The sequence below is a fragment of the Cavia porcellus genome, unplaced genomic scaffold (assembly GCF_034190915.1).
Source record: "Cavia porcellus strain 051 isolate PalLab524CR breed Dunkin Hartley unplaced genomic scaffold, mCavPor4.1 scaffold_4, whole genome shotgun sequence".
In the NCBI taxonomy this organism is placed as follows: Eukaryota; Metazoa; Chordata; class Mammalia; order Rodentia; family Caviidae; genus Cavia; species Cavia porcellus.
In genome coordinates, this window is record NW_026947487.1 from 109036813 (window position 1) to 109056388 (window position 19576).

General features: G+C 38.6%; 1 long non-coding RNA gene across 1 annotated transcript in view; it reads left to right on the top strand.

Moving 5' to 3' along the window:
* LOC134475795 (uncharacterized) overlaps positions 1–19576 on the top strand; it is a 76635-nt gene that overhangs the window by 50139 nt on the left and 6920 nt on the right. Inside the window, exon 3 of the long non-coding RNA XR_010047056.1 lies at positions 7777–7834. This is a non-coding gene — a long non-coding RNA (uncharacterized LOC134475795). The remainder of the gene's footprint in view (positions 1–7776; positions 7835–19576) is intronic.

The following is a 19576-nucleotide window of genomic DNA, read 5'->3' on the forward strand; positions in this document are numbered from 1 at the left end:
CTCAGAAAGAGACTGAACTACACATGAAATTTATCTCTCATTCTGTTTTAATACAGCCCTGGATGTCAGTGAGAAACCTCTCATTTCCTGACACATATATCCTTTAACATTTACAACATTCCCTTAAAGTAGGGCTCGTGAAATTACTGCTCCCTAACTGCATAACCGTGAGGAAATCTTCAACAACTTGGGGTTAGAAGTGGGACGTGGGATACGGTAGTGCATCCCTGTGATCTCAGAGCTCTGGGAGGCTGAGGTAGGAAGACTGCACGCAGATGCCCAACCTGGTCAATTTAGTGACTTAGTGAGACTGTCTCACAATAAACACAAATAAATAACAAGGCTGGGAGATGTAGGTCAGTACGAAGGCCCTGGGTTCAATCCTCAGTAACACTGTGCTGAAAAAGAAATTTAGGGTTACACAGTACATACGTGCACAATTTGTCTAACACACACACACACACACAAAAAAAAAAAAAAAAACACATGATATACATTTTGGAGAGAATTGGGAAGAGAAGAGACATAGACATCTCTCCATTTTCTCCATATTTGACAACCATTTGTTCACTGAAAGCATCAATCACTAAGAAACAGTTTACCTCTGGTCAACATCCTTAACCCTTGTAAATTACAAATTTCTTTGTTTTTTTTTTTTTCACTCATTATTACTCACTACCTGCTCTGTGCTTTTCCTTAAAAAACATTAAAGTAGTAGGAAATGCATTGAAAAATTGGAAGTTAGGGTTTTAGAACTCAAAACATTATTTTGTATTTAAACAGTTTATTTATTTTCAAATGAGAATTATTAAATCTCACTTTCCTGGATTTACTTTTTCATACTTTTTCTGTTGTGCAAACACATACCTTCATTTGTGTGTTGGCAATACTTGATAGTTACATTCACTTGGGGAGACCTTTCATTAACGTATCTTCATTATTTTCTGTCCCCTTTTCCTGCCCTCGCTAACTTCCCTCTCCTCCTGATTCCCTTTCCCTTCTCCAAAATGTTTTCCTTTTATTCTTTAATTTATTTATAATTTTGAGTTTTTCATGTAAGAGAAACCAGGTGACATCTAACTTTCTGATAAAATAGCTATACATAGACCTTATATCATAGTGATAAAAAAACATATGTGACTTACAAATCTGTGACCAACATCTTGCTAAATAGAATTGAAAGCCTTCTTGCTAAAATCAGGAAGGTGACAAGAGAGTCAACTTTAACCACTCTTGCTCAAAATAGTACTTGAAACTTCAGCCAGTACAGTCAGGCAAGAGAATGAAAGAAACAGATGTGAATAGGAAAGGTTGAAGTTAAATTACTTCTATTTGAAGGTATTGTGATCCTTGCAATAGATGACCCCAAAACTCCAGTAGAACTCCACTCATTTACTGATAAAATCAGCAAAGTAACAGGGTACACAATCAATACACAAAAATCAATAACATTCTTGTACACCAAGATCTAAGGAGAAAAAAGTCAGGAAAACAATTACATTCAGGTTTACTTCCAAAAAATTAAATATTGAGGAATAAACCTAACCAAGGAAGTGGAAAACCTCTATAACAAAAACTATTGAACACTGAAGAAAGAGATTGAAGCAAATAATAGAAAATGGAGACATCCCTCGTTATACTTGAACAAGCAACATTCTTCACAGGACTAGGAAAAAATGTTTTTAATTTATATGAAACCAGGAGAGACTCAGGATAGCCAATCCTGAACAAAAAGGGCAAAGCAAGAGACATCACAATTCCTGATTTCTAGTTTTATTGCAAAGCTATAGTAACAAAAACAGCATGGTGCTGGCAGAAAAATAGACACACAAACTAATGGAATAGAAGACACATAAGCAACCACATGAATCTTCAACCATCATATTTTTGACAAAGGGGCAAAAATATCACTGGAGAAAAGACAAGATCTTTAACAAATGGAAAACTGGTTATCTACATGTACAAGAATGACACTAGACTTATATATCTCACTCTGCATTACAATCAAATCAAAATCCTTTATTTTTTAAAGTTTAATTTCATTTTTAACTTATACATAAAAATATTAAAAGTATCTGTAATAATGCGTACCATGTGATGTTTTAATTTATATGTGTATTGTGTAATGTTTAAATCAGATTAAATATATCTATTTCATGAGTTTGATGAGATGAAAACACTGAATATCCTTTCTTCTAACTTCCTGAGATTACAGTGTCTAACACCTATAAGTATTCTAATTTCATAAAAAATGAATTGCAGATTTCACTAAGTAATTAAAAGTATTTATATCGATGGTTAATAAATGAGAATAAATAACCTAATGGAAAAACCACGTCCATCTGAAGCATCAGAGTAAATACAGCTGCAGTAAATACACCCCAGTACACTAAGGTTAATTGAAGTTTTCAAGACACAAAGTCTTTCTGGCCATATTGTACTATGATTTTTGTTCTGTTTTCCTCTGTTTTGTTGTCCAGGAAAGCTGTTTCTTCCCACAAGAAACCACTACATGTCACTGTGTGATCAGAATCTTCTTTTAAAATCTCAGATTTATAGCAGACACCTGAGTAATGGCAGATAAATACTTAACAAAGCCTCTGAGCCACAGCAGGAGAGAAGACTTGTTTGAGTAACTCCGTCCGCTGACTCCATGAGTTAACGGAAAGTGGTTTTGTTGCACTTAAATTTCCAAGAATACCATTCTCCACCGACCGCTTGCTCCCCCAATTGCTCCCCCAAGCAGTTAGAAATCCAACTTAAAAGTCGAGTTCAAGCCCAGTTTGGTGGTGCACACCTGTATTCTCACCACTCCGGGAGACTGAGGCAGTAGAATCACCAATGTGAGCACAGCTTAGGCAACCACACCATTTCTAAGACCCTGTCTCAGAAACTGGGGTGGTGCTGTGGATGTAGCCCTGACTTCAAGTCTGGTATTGGGAGGGAAAAACATCAGTGTTCAGAAAAAATAGAGCAATCAATTAATCTATTTCTTCCGAAAAACAACACAAAAAGAGGGGAATCAAATTTAGAGAACAAATGAACATTGAACAGTGCAGCATCCACACTATGGGAAGCAGGATGCAGCACACGGGTTCTGAATGTGGCTTTTGAGCTCCAACTTGGCCACCAAGGAAATGTCATTAGGCTCTTCTTTCAATAAGGCTTCCTTGCTGAAAGAAATGCTTGAGAAAATGATTCAGCTAAAATGTCATGAAATGGCCATAATTATTTTTCCCTTTTTCCTAATTTCAAACCTTCAAAGGGCTTTCTTATAAGCTCAAATGGTGTGATCCCTCTCAATTCAAGACTGAAAAACTGTGACAATCTCAAAATTATAAACAACATCATTGGTACAGAGGTGAGTATAACACTTGTGTCAATTTCAGGCATGTCTGAAAGGAGAAGCATGACCCACCACTGTTCCAGTAAATTCCTTTGAGACACCAGGCTTAGAAAAGGGCAGCTTTCTTCTCATTCTTGGGTTTCCTTTTGATTGGTGTATTCTAAAGGACTGTTTACAGGATGTACTAGGGAGCACACTGCAAAATTACAAGGCAGTCTCTGCAGTCTTTATGAAAGAACATTCTTCCATGTCACAGCGGGTGCTCTAAAGTTAGCTGCTAGTAGTGATTCCACAACAGTTAATCTGACAGACCAAAATCCATGCTGTAATTTCTCCAGGTTTCATCACCTCACATTTCTTCCCCCCAAATCATCAGTTGTTTGCACTTGTGGGAATTGGAAGGCTGAAATGAGATCCTTCTTCTTTCCTGATTTTCATATTCTCAGTTACATTTCTTTATTTCCTCCATTCTCTGGTTTTTTAGTGTCTCCATCAAAAACAAAAATGGCAGCTATTTAAATGAAAGATTCCATTTTTAAGCTTACACAGGTTTCCCCACAGAATACTCACAACCTCCTTCTCCCCCAAATGATAATACACATACACATATGGAGGAAAAGCTTAAGATCTAGAAGGAAGAAATAAGTATTGTGGAATACATAGGTTAACTTTACTGATTTCACTAAGATGGAAAAAGGGATTTTACTTGCGAATTCACACAGACCAGTTTGGTCTGACTTTCCTTCTCCTCCATAAGACCAGAGATGTAGTTGCAGCAGTATAGAAAGTGTAATCTCATTCTTCTAAAGAGCAAGAGTTGCGACACCCAGCAGTGTTCTGCATAACGGAATAATGTTTTGTATTTTAACCAAGGCAAGAAGAGTTTATGGCCAGTGACTTCTATTCTGTTATTATTTGGATCTAACATGACTCCCCAGATCTCCTGCACTGGGCAGGTGACTGGATTGTGGGGTGGCAGAACGGCTTTCTGTTGGGAGATGGGGTCCAGTCCAAGGGGAGTAGACTGGTCACTAGTGGTGCAGTCTAGAAGGTTTTATCCTGTTCTGCTCCTGCAATAAAGAAAGTGAACTGAAGTACACACCTCTTATATTAAACCTGATGCTGAACCGCTAAGAACAGAAAATGATAACCTTCTAAAATTAAGTACTGTTGAATACAAAGTTCACACATATCTACTGAATGTCATCAATAACTTATAGACATTAAACTAGAGAAAATAATTCCATTTTATTACCTAGGATTCATCTGTGTGTTTCATTTGCTCTTACTCAGTGCATGCTGGCATTCTTGTCTTTGAATCGACCTCTTTCTACCCTGTAGAATTAAAAGTGCATGTGACACATTTAACCAGGGCCTTACTTCTTTTTTTTTAACAGTAAAAAAATGCTTTAATTGGAAGATCAGAGGGAAGAGAGGACAGAACTCCATTTTAAGTAGCTGGAGAAGGCACACTTTAATATAGAGGTTCGGACTGGTCCACCCACAAAGGTCAGAGACAAATTTCAAGGACTGGATGGTGGGTTTGGGTTCAGTTCTTATTACCTCAGTCCAGGTGTCTTAGTTCTGAAATCTTTATGGATGATGGGTGGTGTCCTTCGCAGGAGAGCACTGTCCTCGTGGGGATTTAGTCATATGGGGCTCCACCTTACCTGGAGACCAGGTGATTACAGGTAAGGAGACCAGGTGATTACAAATCTAGGACAATGTTTGGAGAATTCTGAGTATAAGTCTATGTCTTTGTAAACCTCTTACCTTGTTGCCCTCTTCTTAAAGAAAAATGAGATCATGTAAAGTCCAGGGTAATCAACCCTAGCTGACCAGCTCCTAGGAAGTCATTTAGTAAATGGTCAACATACACCTGCGCAGAGCTGAGAAGAGATCTGACCTAGTATCTACTGTAATGAAGGATGTAACATGAAGGTCAACCTTTGATCCATTTGTAGTTACCTTTTGGACACCTGTAGGCTCAACTTAAAAGCCATGGTTCATAACAAATATTGCCTTTAAGGGCATGATTTTTCCAGAAAACACAAATCTTGCTTTTAATGAGTAGCAGGTAAGGGCTCAGGTTTGTACCTGTCCCCCATCTCTGTAGTGGTCCCTGATTATGTCATGACAGTACCCCCACCCTGAAGTTGTATACTTCTTAATTTTTATAGGAAAGAAACACAAAGATTTTTTTTTATTTTCAAAATATTATTAACTATTTCACTGTGTGATTGTATTTTCTTGTTGGGTGTTAAAGACATAGTAGATATTAAAAATTAATTTTATTTTACTGTTTTTCTTTGATTTATTTTATTTTTAAATTTATTTAAAAGATAATGAAGACATGCAAATAAAACAGAATAAAGCCAATCAAAACAAACCAGTGTAAGTGACAGAGGACTTCAAAACGATAGGAAATCACCAAAGGTTACCATAATGCCTGTTGTTGTTTTCAAAATAGTTGCAGATACCTTCAGATATAGTAAAAAAATCAAACAAAACAACAGAGTAGAACCAATAAAAACAAAACAATGAATGCATAAAGGACTTCAAAACAAGCAAATAATACATCCAAAATGGTTACCATAACATATCTTGTTATCTTTGAAATAGCTTCCTATGCCATCATTATAATAAAATCAAACAAAACAAAACAGAATAAAATTCAATCCCGCAAAACAGTGGAAATTATCAGGACTTCAAAATCAGATAAAAGGGAGTTAACAATGGCTCCCATCTTCAGAAGGAGATCCCCCTGAAATGCCATCATCTACCATCCTCCAAATAGATGATCAGACCACTGGCCCTAGACCTGCAAAGTAAGAGAACATAAAACACCACAAGTATCAAATTCTATTTCACCTGAATACCCATCATCACAGCCTGTGTTTCCTCAGATCAGTCAGTCACTTATACAGGGTGAAGGTGTGGGGGGAGTATCGGCTTCTCTTGTTTCCCAGCCCATGCCTCAAAAGGGGCTTGGGTCTGGCTGTCTCCCCAGCAGTGCTGGTTGCCAACACTTAGCACTGATTTGCAGGGAGTGCTTGCTGCTTGGTGACTTCTTGTTCTCTTTCCCTGTAGTCCACAATGGTGCTTACTCATGGGAAAAGGCTGGGGTCTGATTGTCTCCAAATTTCATTTTACTCTTAAGATCAATCAAGGCTTCTTGGGAGACACATAAAGAGCTTCTCATCTTCTTCAGATCTTTGCCATTTTTGCATCTTCCAGGATGGACCAAGGTCTTGCTTGACCCTGTGGCCTCTCTGGGAAGCATGAGTACACCCCCTTTTCAGGGGTCCTCTTTTAGCACAATGCACATTGGCTGATTCATGTCCATCAGGATCCACAATACCTCTGCTTCAAAGGTTGGGGGACTCACTGGAGTTGCAGAGCCCATTCATCTTGCCTGTGACCCTGTGTGACCATAGAGGGTAAAAGCCAAAACACTGACTGTCCCCTGAGTCCTTTCATTTCCCTTAGTTTTGGCCTCCAAACTTCAGTTGTTGACCACTCATTACAGTGTTGGTGGGATTATAAACTAGTATCACCACTGTGGAGATCAGTGTGGATATTCCACAAAACCTAAAAGTAAAAATTCCATTTGATCCAGATATACTTCCTTTAGGTATTTCCCAAAAAGAAATAAAAATATCGTATTGCAATGATACCTGCACACCCAGTTTATAAATAAATAAACTGATAACAGCTAAATCTTGGAAAGTGGCCTGTATGCCCAGATGGATGGGACAAGTAAATGTGATGTATGGGCAATGCACACAGTAGAGTATTTCTTGGCCATAAAGAAGGATAAGATTGAGTTATTTGTAGGAAAATGAACGCAACCTTATACCACCATGCTCAATAAATCAGACACAAATTAAATATCACATGATCACATGGTTTCTTTTAGAAATCCAGAATATAAATATTCAAAGATCAAATAGAAGAGATGAGACAGAAAGCAATGGTGGACTGCAGAGGGTAAATGGGGATGAGGATGAGGGGAGGCAGAAGGAGAGGGAGGGGAGGAGGAAGTAAAACAATTAAGGTATGATCTATATATACCCCGATTCCTTAAAATAATGTAGTTATTGTGTATTATATACATTTACTAATAAAAAGAAACTAAAGAAATCTTTCTAAGTGGTGTAGGCCAGATATTGGCAAGTGGCCCACCCAGCTTGTATAGTTTCTGAAACAATAATCTGTAAGGTATCATTCATATCCCTTTCTAATTGGAATTATCATGGCCGCAAGTCAGACAATATCATTTTCATAATGCTGAGAGCAACACTAAGGTTGATTTCCAACACGGCCTGTGTTCATTTTAAGGAAGTCCATTAATTTCAGCTGCTGATCCACATTTCCAAAGCCCTCAACACTTTCCTTCTCTCTTCTCTCTTCTGTCTTCTGCTTTTCAGACCAACCCTTCTCATGTAATGCCTAGTGGTGACAGAGATTTTCAGACTACACAGACAGGTAAGAAGTGAGGAGGTAAGATTTCTTCTTCCTTGGATCTTTTAAATGTGATTTAAATGACCTTTGCCAAAGCCAGCCTGTGCAGCGTGGGGCCATGGCAGCTTGCCTGGCCCCCAGGACAACTGAGAGACAGCATTTTTACCTGTGTTGTCTCAGCATCTGCCACCCCTCCTCTATGCACAGGGTTTCCAGCACATCTAAACAATGGCCAGTATCCACAGTGGCTGCCCCAGCTGCCTGTCTGCCTGGACAATGAAACTAACCTGCCCAAGAAACACTTACGTAACTGTTGGCCTTCTGTTAACAAAGTTGTATAGCTATAGAGACTCGTTTTTCTTAGTAGTTCTATTAGTTTTCAAACTTTAGAGAAAAGTTGCAAAGACCATAGGACTAATTATTTGGAACAACAATCCTTTCTATTGCAAGCAACAAAATTTATAGATGCTAAAATGAGTGAGCAAAAGTTTAAGGAGAAATAGGTTTCTTGGTTAATGTCAAAGTATCACCCTTAAAATATTTATTGTTACAAGAACAAAATTAGTAATTTCACCAAGAAGAAAGTCATCTTAGGGAAGAGGTTAAGGTTTGCATCTCTAGGAGGGATCTATATGTATATCATTTACAACCACTGTGATCTACATTGCAGTTGATTTCCTGCTCCTAAAGCACAAATTCAATCTAATTACGTGAAATCAACAAATCCAGCTTAGAGAGACTAATAAGAATTTGTGACTAGTACTCTTCAAATAGTCACCATCATGAAAAAGAAGGCAAGATTGAGAAACTGTCACAGATTACTGCATCTAAAAATTAAAATTAGTACAGGATTGTGGGTTACATTGTAGAATCGGCAGACAAAAAATATGCTGCTTGTGTTTGGGGAAAACTTGACATTTGCAGAAAGTTTGGAGTTTAATAATATTGTAAAATTCACATAATTGTGTAGCTTAGTTAATTCCATTGTACTGATGTCAGCTTCTTGGATGTGATTGTCATGTTTACAGTTATGCAAAATGGCAGTGTAATAGAGAGCTAGGGATGCCCAAATTGTTGTTAATTGAGTTTTTGTCATAAATATAGTTTTAATCACAGATAGAATTCGAGAAATTCATAGCATATCACATTGCAAATTTAAGTGTGCATATTATTCTTCATGGGTTTTTTAATTTTCTTGGTGCAATATTCTTAAGAGAAATAGTTTTATTTAATTCTTAGGCTTTATTTTTGTTTTATTCATTCCATGATTGCTGTACATAAAGTTCACATTTGTCTTTAAGAATAGATGCACGTACACAACACACTTGGATTCCTTTTCACTCTCTTCCCATCCACGTCCCTAACCTCCTTCCGTCTCTACATCCCATCCCCATTTTCATTGCTACTTTTGTTATTATTTTAGTTCATGTTTACAACAATCAGTGTTTGCATGCATGGTGGGTTTTTGGTATGAGCACTGGAAGACCAAAAGAACTGGAGATCAACATCCAAAGGGGAGGGGAAGATTGGAGCTCCTCCATAAAGGGACGCTTTTTTTTTTTTTTTTTTTGTCTTTTTTGAGATGGAGTCTCTCGATGCAGCTCAGGCTGGCCTTAAGCTCACTTTGTAGCCCAGGCTGGTCTTGAACTCGCAATAATCCTCCCACCTCAGCCTTTCAAGTACTAGGATTACAGGTGTGAGCCACTACGTCAGGCTAGGGATGCATTTTCTTCTCTCCTATTTTAATTCCATCAATGCCCCAAGCCAAAAGTTTGATGCCACCACATCCAGGGTGGGTCTTCCCTCAGCAGTCTGCCATGTGGATCAGCTTCAGCCACGCTCACTGCTTTCCTAGTCTGCTGGACAGTCTCTTCTGAAGGCTCGCTGACATTAACAATTAACAATCTCACTGCCAGGGCTACTTACCTGGAGTCTCATCATAATTATAACCACTGGGCCGTGTGGGTAAAAATAGTATAGTGACACACTGCTCAACAGGGAAATGGCATATTTCTCAAACAATACCGTCTGTCCATCTACCACCATCCTGATGGGCCTAAACCCTCTCCTTCTTCCTACAACTCAAATATGTAACTACCCTTTGCATGGCTTTCTAAAAAAAAATTATTACTGTGTGTAGGCAGTATATAAATGCTAATATTCCCTCCGTGGAGTTGGTGTGTGTACACAACATGCCTTAATTCCTTTTTTCAGCCCATGTCCCTTTCCTCTGTCCTACCTCACTCTATGCCTTGATCCTCTACCCATTTGAGAAATACCTACTTCCTACTGTCTTTTATTTTGCTCTTTATTTATAATTTGGGTTTCTCAGATAAGAGAAAATGTGCTATTTAAGCTTCTGCATCTATTTACTTAATATTATGGTCTCAAAGTGGATCCATTTTCCTACAAATTATTCAAGTTTCTCTTTCTTTAGGCAGGTAGTACTCCACTGTGCATAAACACATTTTCTTTATCCATTCATCTGTGGCTGGACACATAGGCCACTTCCCAGATTAAGCACTATGAATTGTGCCTCTACAGACATAGGCAGGCACTCATCAATATAATGTGAGGTCTTTAACTCTGTTAAAAAGATATCTACGAGGAAACTATCTGGTTCAGATAGAATTTATAGTTTTGAATTTTTGAGGAATCTCCATCCTGATTTCCTAGTGGTTGACATGTCCAAACTATAATTTGTAACCCCTCAGAAATTTTCTTTTCTTTTACTTTTTGCAACTTCAACAAATGGCATCATTAAAAACCCACCCAGAGCCCCAAAGCTGTAATTCAGTCTTGACTCTTCTTCACTTCTAAATACCCTAAGTGACTGAGTCCTGGGCCCCTTTTTTGCCAAATGTAACCACCTTTCTCTATTACCCTGGGTACTAATGTAATCCAGGACACTTTCATCTTTCATTTGATTCTGGAAAAAAATTAGCTGATACTCCTGGCTTCCAATCTATTCCTCTCCCAGGAACTTTTCTCTTTGCCCAGAATCCATAGAGGCTTTTGAAAAGTATATACCAGCTAAGTCACTCTTCTAACACTCCAGAGGGAAATCTCTCTGTCCCTCGGAATGCGTGGGCACCATAACATTTTTCAGTGGTTTACAGGAGCCCACAGTAAGGGTCCCTACCTGTTTCCACACATCTCTCCCCATCTGCCCTCCCAGCGTCCTAACCCTCACCACGAGGATCTTACATTTTGAGCTGTTCCTCTCTCTGCAAAGAGACATCTTTGTCTGTGGATGGACTACTGTCTCCACACCTCTTTGTTGTATAATCTTTTACTCATCCTTGAGATCTCACCAGAGTTGTCATGGCTTTCTCTGGCCCCTCCGAGTTAGCTCTCTCTGCTCACTGGCCCAGCAGTGATTGTTCTGTGCTGGAATTTCTGGCTTCATAATGTCTTTTCCCACAAGCCCTTCACCTTCATGTGGCCTGGGCTCCAATACAGATTTGGCACACTATAGACAAAGAAGAGAGAAAATAACTCTGTTCTTTGCTTTGTCTTGACCTAGACACTACTTTCTCCAATTGATTACTCCTTTGTTGCCCTTTTAATACTCTGAATTCCCTCCATTCTGTCCTATCAAGATATTTGCATTCTTGCAAGTTATATTGGAAAACCAACGTATGTCAAGTCCCATTTAGACTAACATGATGGGAAATTCTGGGTACTTAGTGGTGGCTTGCTAAGGAGGGAAACACTGAAGAGTCCAGGCAGAAGGTGTCCCCAGGGGCTGCCTATAGGGAAGAAAACACAGGATATGAATTTTGTTTCTAAAATACTATGAGTAAACACATTTTTGATTACTTAATGCTGTTAGATCATTGATTACTTCAGCTCTTTTTGGAACTCCATACTTAGGAACACTTTGTTCATTTTGGAAAGCTGGAATGTGAACATGAAACACAGTAGGAGATTTGGACCTTCCTTGGCCATAAGTTAACAGGTTAGTGGGGTAATAAATATATAAGGGAACGTTCCAGTACCATCAAATGATTGCTTCTGATAGGTCACCATACAGAGCACAGAGGAGCATGTGGCAACAGTGTCTGTTAGAAGTCCAGGAAAAGGAGAAGAGCATGAATCCCATGCATATTAAGTTAAGAAACCATCAACTGCTGAGACTCATTATTTGAAGTCATAGAGTTAATCCTTCCTACATCAAATCCACACTTTTTTGTAATTAATAAAAATAATATGTGCCCAGGAAGATTACATGGTTAACCTAAGCTTACCCAACAGTGTCAGAATCCTAATTACAAACATCCTCTCCCCCCAAAAAATGAGCTTTAAATTTAAAAAAAAAAGAGAAAGTTTTTGTGAACTTTAATTGTCTTGGGAGTCATATATTTGCAAACTATCAGGCTTTAAAAATCTTCCATTTGTATTTATGGAAACAAGTCAGGAGTGTTTGCACAGTGAAGGACAATTTCCTCTTCCTTCCTAAGAGTCAGTTAATAGACCAAAGAAATTGGCTGTAAGCACTGTTTGAAAAGAACGAAATGTGAGGATTTCAGCCCTGTATGCCAGACAGATGCAGAAATCTAGAGAAGGGTTCAGGTGGCTTTTGTACCTTTGTCAGGTGACTTGATCCCTTACACCTAAGATGCTCATCAGAAATTTTATTTCTTTAATTTTTTTTTTTTTTTTTTTTTTTTTTTGTCTTTTTCCTTTTTATCGGTACCAGGATTGAATTCACGACTGCCTGCTTGCAAGGCAGGTCTTTATGCCACTGAGCTAAATCTCCAGCTCTGAAATTTTATTTCTTATTTTAAGTGAATCTGTTTAGTCTTCTCTCTACCTATATACAATTGTGTAAGCAGGTACAATTATGCATTAAGTACCATAGAGTTATATATAAAAATAATACATATGTATAGTTTAGATTTGTATAATGTAAAATTGTAACACGATGTGTAATTAATATTTATTTTTATTAATTAAATGCAGTTGTTAACCCAAATACGTTTTGTAGTTTCTAGAGCTACTGAAGGTATAATGTGTGCAGAAAGTGACACAGTCTGCAGTCTGTTCAGGTATCAATTTTCAGTCTGGCGTTTGTACTTAGAAAGAAATTACCCAACCACAGTCCCTGGAATCGCTTTTGATGGAGTGTCCTGTAGATACTGCTGTGACCTCCCTCCACCTCTGTGACACATTGACTGATTTCCCTACATGGGACTTCTGGACAGCCTCCATTGTTTTTTTTTGTTTTGTTTTTTTTTTTTTTTTGTTTTTTTGTTTTTTTTTTTTAGGATCAAATTTTCAGTTTTGCAGGAGGCAAAGCAAGAACCAGGGTGCACCAGGAGAATGTCACCCTCTACTGTGGCATTTTGTGGAAGTGACAATTTCTGGTATTTCAGCCCAGTATCAGGAGGCTCAGTCAGTTCCAGGGTGTGTGGTGACCAGAGATGGACAGCCCATGTGCATGTTTAAGCTTCTTGGATACGCTACCTCATTTATTGATCATATTTCTGTTTTATTTCAAGAAAAGTACATTTTTATGACATTTTACTGTGAAATCATTTAAAAGCCAGCATTTAAAATTCAGGCACACACACACAGATAAGAGTGCAAGAAGATGAAGAAGTGGCAGCTGGACTCTAAGGGGAAGTAGCTGGGCTCATCGGACACAATGTCTGAGCTGTGGATTATAGGACAGCTCTTAGGGAGCAAACCTACTATGCACCCTCTCTCTTCTCTGGCTGAGTCTGTCCTGGAGCTTTAGCTCTTCTGTGGGAACATTTTCCTCTCTCCACTGCTGTGATGCTTGTGGATAGAGATGCTGTCCACTTTTCCATGGTCTATCTGACTGCCGACTGTGAGAGAGGACCTTTGCTGGATTGTAGGTGGCTACAGGTCAGAGAGGGAAGGGCAAACAGCGCCCTGGCAATGACCTAGAGTGGACAGACATTCTGCCAGAAGGAGAGGCAAAGGATTGAGGGTGGCTTCATATCTATGAGGGCAAAATCCTCTTGCATCATAGTGCTTTTCAGAGTTGACACCAGCTTCTGCTCCCTCGAAAACCATCCACATGGCTTCCTGGTGTCACTGTTTTGTTGTTCCTTTTTTTTTTTTTTTTTTTGGTACTGGGACTCTATTCATGATCTTGCACTTGCCAGGCAGGCACTTTGCAGCTGAGCCACATCCTCAGCCCTGTCACTGTTCTCTTTGCCAATAAACACAGCATGAGGCCCCAGTGAAGCGTATCCAAGTCCTGAAGGAAAAGCCCTGTGGTGTGTAAACAAAGTGATGTCAACTTACCCTTTCCCTCTCTTTCTGCAAAATACTGCTTCTGTACAGATGATTTCTTACTCAGATTAGAAAGACTCCTCAGCAGTTTGGAGCAGAAAGAGAATAGACTTTGGACTTTGAGGAACACTGAGTCAGACCCCAGCTTTTCTGTTTACTTGAAGTTCAAGCAAGTTTGTGCTAATTAACTTCCTTGCTCCGGGTAGCTCTGTTTTTTCAAATAGTTTGATTGATGTATGGTAACTGCACCATATCATTCACCAAAAGTGCACACTTCAATACTTTTTAGAATATTCACAATGTTGTACAATCAACGCCACTAATTTTAGAACAGTTTTTGTCTCCCCGAAAGAAAATTACATGCTTCTTTCTCCCACCCCGTCTCAGACCATCACTAATCAGCTTTCCACTTCTATAGATTTGCCTGTTCCAAACATTTCCTCTAAGTGGATTCCCACAATGTGTGACATTGAGTGACCGGTCTCTCTCCCTGAGCATTTTCAAGGCTCACTCCTGTTGAAGATGTACCGCTATTTCCTCCTTGGTGTTGCTGAAATATATCCCATGGTATGGCTGCACTGCCCCTCACTAATCCAGTCATGGTTAATAGACATTTGAGATGCTTCCACCTCTTGGCTCTCATGAACAATGCCGCCATGGACATTTGTGTGTGACATCTGAGTGGAGTACACTTTAATTTCTTTTTTGTACATATTTGGGTTGTTATAAGTAAGTCCCGTGATGACGCCACCTTTCATGTTTGGAAGAACTGCCTAACAGTTCCCCAAGGTGGTCTCAATGTTTTGCATTGTTACCAGCACTTTTTCTGAGAGATTTCTCCAAATCCTTGATGGTAACTCTTACTTTTTTCCTATGAATTGTATCCAGGCTGGTGGGTGTGAAGTGGTGTGTTCTTGTAATTTTAATTTACATTTCCCTAATAAATGATGCTGCTTAGCATATTTCCATAAGCTTCCTTGTCATCTTTATATCATCTTTGGAGAAATCTCTGCTTAGATTCTTGATTCATTTTTAATTGCATTTTTATCATTAAATAATATAAAAATAGTACCAGTTTTGTTTTAGGATCCATGTGATTCTTTTTTGCTCCAATCTTTGCAAGCTACTAATGCTTTTTAAGCCAGATGTATTAGGTAGTGTGTGTGTGTGTGTGTGTGTGTGTGTGTGTGTGTGTGTTCAGTTTAGCATCAACATATGAAATAGAGAAACACTGAGGGCAGGCAATCATGTTTACTTAATGTCTATTGTCCTGAATGTTTTAATTTTCTCCCTTTGCTGAGCCAAAATATCCAACACTTAACCGAGGAAAAGTTATTGTATCTCACAGTCTGCAGAAATTTTAGTCCAAGGCAGGAGGGCATCACAGAGGGCATCACAGAGGAGAAACAGCTCATGGCAGACACAGGCAGCAAAGAGATGTAGCAGCAGGCAGTGGTGGTGGCAGCCCCCTTTTTCCCCTTATTCTCTGTCCACAGTACCATTACATCCCAGGTAGGGCACCGCTAATCCTACCATCACATTCTTTATCTCAGCATCACACGCCACAGAACCAGCACCTCTGAAAAGCTCCCCGACATGAGGCTTTGTGGGGACATCTAAGTACAACTCAAAACAATGTGCTAGTGTTCTGATAATAGCTGCAATGTTTGGACCCAAGTTAGCTTGTAATGTCATGCCATTGCACAGGGACCTAGTGCACAGATGCCCTTTTTCTAGACACAGTTCATGAAACTCAGAGTAGGAACAGTGTTTCTGAGAATCAGACTGCTGAGCTGATTCTGGTGATGTATTTATCTCCCTCCTCCTATCTGAGCTCACTGGTCTTTGATCCCCATGAAGATGATCTTGTAATTCACTTTGCATTTCACATGTATAAATTGTATTTTCTTTGAATAAAAATATGACACTAGTAATTTCTCTAAAGTCTTTTAAACCTTCTCACAAATACCTTCTGGATACAATGGAGTGGGGTTTTTGCACGATTCAGTGTACCCACCTAAACATCAAAAATATATGTAGGGATGAAGTATTAATCCAGTGTCAGGAGCTGGCAAAAAGCAGGAAATTTCAAATTCACTTTCATGTAATAGCACAGATGCTGTCATAGCCATCCAGACAGAAGGTCCCCATCCTTGAAACTTATCACTCATTATGTGACTCTGTTCCTCTCCTACTACAGCAGACAGCATGGTCAAGATACAAAAGAGCAACAACAAAATAGAATCAGGAATATCTATAGTTAAAGGTACAAAAGAGTCTGTCTACCAGTGTACCTGATGAAATGAACCTTCCAGACAGACATTTTTATTGTGCCTGTCAGAAAGAGACGAGTATATGCTTCAGCTGGATTTTTTAAAGACCCAAAGAGAAATATTGATGAAAACAACAAGCCACCATGTATGGGATATTCCTTCAAAGCAGATGCAGTCATGCTTCAATGTCAATGTGTAAAAATTTCCTGTCCATCACATGGTGCTCTTACATTGCTTTTGTTGTACTTTCCTGGGCCTTGTCATTTTATTAAATCAGGTAACCTTTGTCAGGAAGATCAAAGATTTCTAGCATAAGAAAATGAACTAATGTTGACAACATAACTTGAAAGAAATTTTTGATGTGCAAGTTAAGAACAAGTGCATCTTGCCTTTCCAGCTCCAAAAGAGACAGAGAGAAGACAACTCATCAGCATTCAATATTCACCAAGAATTCCATATATAATATATGCTTTGTATTTTTCTTCATATATGTAGTATATGTGATACGGTAGTTACTAAAGAGAACACAGAAAAGAATCAGGCTAACTGTGGTGAGTGGCTGAACTGGACATTGATTGCACATTCAGGGCTAGAGCAAAGCCAGTCCAGCAGGTGTCCGGCCCTGGTGTTCCTCCCTGTTAACTGCACATTTGCAGTCTTATCAGCAAAACGCTGAGACCTCGCACTTTCTGCCCCATCATATACTCCCCCCTCTTTCTACTGTGTATAAATAAAGATGCAAACCATGCTGGGCTGTTAGTACCTCTCTGTTAGAGAGGTCAGGTCCACCTGGTCCTAGCTTTCCTTTTAATATGTGTCCAATTTTTTCCTTAATCTCCCATCATCCCCTCTCAATACCCACTGGCTGTGTGAATCATAGTCATTGATGTTGGTGCCCCAACCTGAGGCCTGAGCACAAGGGAACTCAGTATGCTGAGACAAGGAGACATTCTGGGAGTGCGTGCAGCAGGACTGAGGTATGGAGTACCTTGAGTAATCACTGGGTATAAAATGATGGGGAATTCAGGGTCTAAAGATTTTATATTAAAATGCTTAAAGCTTTGTTTAAGATTAGAGGGTTGCTTATCAAGATTATATAGCTTGCTAAATTTCTTTGTTTGTTCAAGAGACCTCACTTAGGTTTCCACAAGAAGGAACTGTACTTTTAAATCCTTGGGAAAAGGTGGGACAATGGCTTAGAGCAAGGCTAGGGAAAAAGCAAGCCAGTATAAATCTATCTAGACCCCCTCAGGCATATAATGGTATATTTAACAGGGAGAAAACCACTTCTTTGCACTCCTCTCACCACTTCTCATGGACTTCCAGGTTGGGAGGCAACAGAGTTCAGGAGTGCAAGCCAGGTGGGAACCAAGAGCTCCACCAAGCCTGAAGTCTGGCCTGGAAAAGGGAGGTTGGAGGAACCCAAATGCCTGCTTTGTACTGTGTCAGCTGCAGCAAGGAATCCTGGATGTGTGCCCTGTTCTAGAACCCAGTGGAAACTATACCTTTGCTCTAGAACCAGTGAACAGCCACAGCTCACCTTTTCTGAGCCTCAGTTGGTATGGAGAACACCAGTGCCTGCCCTTCCCCTGAAAACAGAGGTTCACTGCTCTTACATCACAAATGGCTATAGCATTTACACCCAGCAGGGAGCTGTTTGGGCATAGTCATAGCAATCCAGGAACAAGGGGTCTAGGAATGCCCCAGATAAAGACAAATCAAAGGCACCAGCAAAGGGAGTCTACATAAGCGATAATATTAACTCAAGTTATATTAAGTCTGACAGAGAGACACTGTTAGAAGAAAAGTTCTGTATTATGTGCCAGAGTTTATGGGGATAACTGACCTGAAAGCTACATAAAAGAAAGGGACACAAAAGTTGACAATATTCTTAAGATAAAAGGAAACACAAAAGTATATTAATTATAGATAAAAGATATGTATTCCTTCCAAATTTTTCTTGTGAGATCTCTAATAATTGATTTTTTAAAAATTCTGACTATCCTATTTATAATTGCAATCAAAAATTGTAAAAGACTATCAATTCAATTTGGCTGAAAATATATTTGAGTGCACTCTAATTCTTATGTATATTTGTCTGTCTGCCTAATTTGTAAATAGCTGTTTTATTTGAGCTCAACACATTTTTCTTCTTGCATTTTTGATTTTTTGAACATTTTTTGTAATTTAATTCAGCTTATAAATAAATATTATCAAAATTAAAGACATAATTCCAAACAAGTTGCCAGCTGGTCAAGATGATGTCAAAATTGGTTTTAAAAGGGGCTGGAGATTTAGCTCAGTGGCATAAGCGCCTTGCTTACAAGTGTGTGGTTGTGAGTTCGATCCTTGGTACAGATAAAAACAAAAAAAAATGGTTTTAAAAATCTAATGAATATGGTGGTTTATGTATTATGGCTTGAGAGTCTCTCATTGGTCAAAAGTTACGTGTTACGTATTATGATCTGGTTCTCACAAGTCATCAAAAATTCGTTAATTAAACAAAAATTTCAGGGTAAGAAAAAACTGTTGAAAGTAATCCAATCAATGAATAAGAAAGCAGCTACATGGAAATAATTCTCTACTTCTTGTTCATTAATAGGAGGCACAAATGATCTCCATAACCTTATAGGAGACACCTCAAAAGTGTTTCTCAAAATATAGTATTGTGATATGTTTTGTATTGTTCATCATCAAAAAATTAAGTTTTCTAGAAATAAGACAATGGATTTCTGGTTTAAAGACACTTTGCTACAAAACTAACTTAAGAAACACAAGTTTCCGTATGCTATGATGATTGTTACTAGTCTCATTGTTTATTAAATGCATTCATGCCTTCTAGATGTAGAGGTCTTCCAGAATGCAAACTTGGGGTTGTTTATAGAGATAAAGATTTTCTTTCAGATTCAGATATCTTCCTTTCTCTTGCACTTCAGGCATTTGTGATAGGAGGTTCATACTGAGTCAACATGAGGTCACCAGTCAATAATAATATTTTTAACAAAAACTTATGTGATATGTATGCTACATATGTGCCACTACACTACACAGATATTTAAACATTGATCTGCCTAGAAAATGTTACACATTTCAATGACATCCCATTATAAGACAACAAATTAGATAAAAACTTCTTACTTACTAGATAGAAATGACTAAGAACGCTATTCTGTGCCCAAATGGAAATTTAAGTGTGTTATAAAAATTTCATCACGATTATCATTCT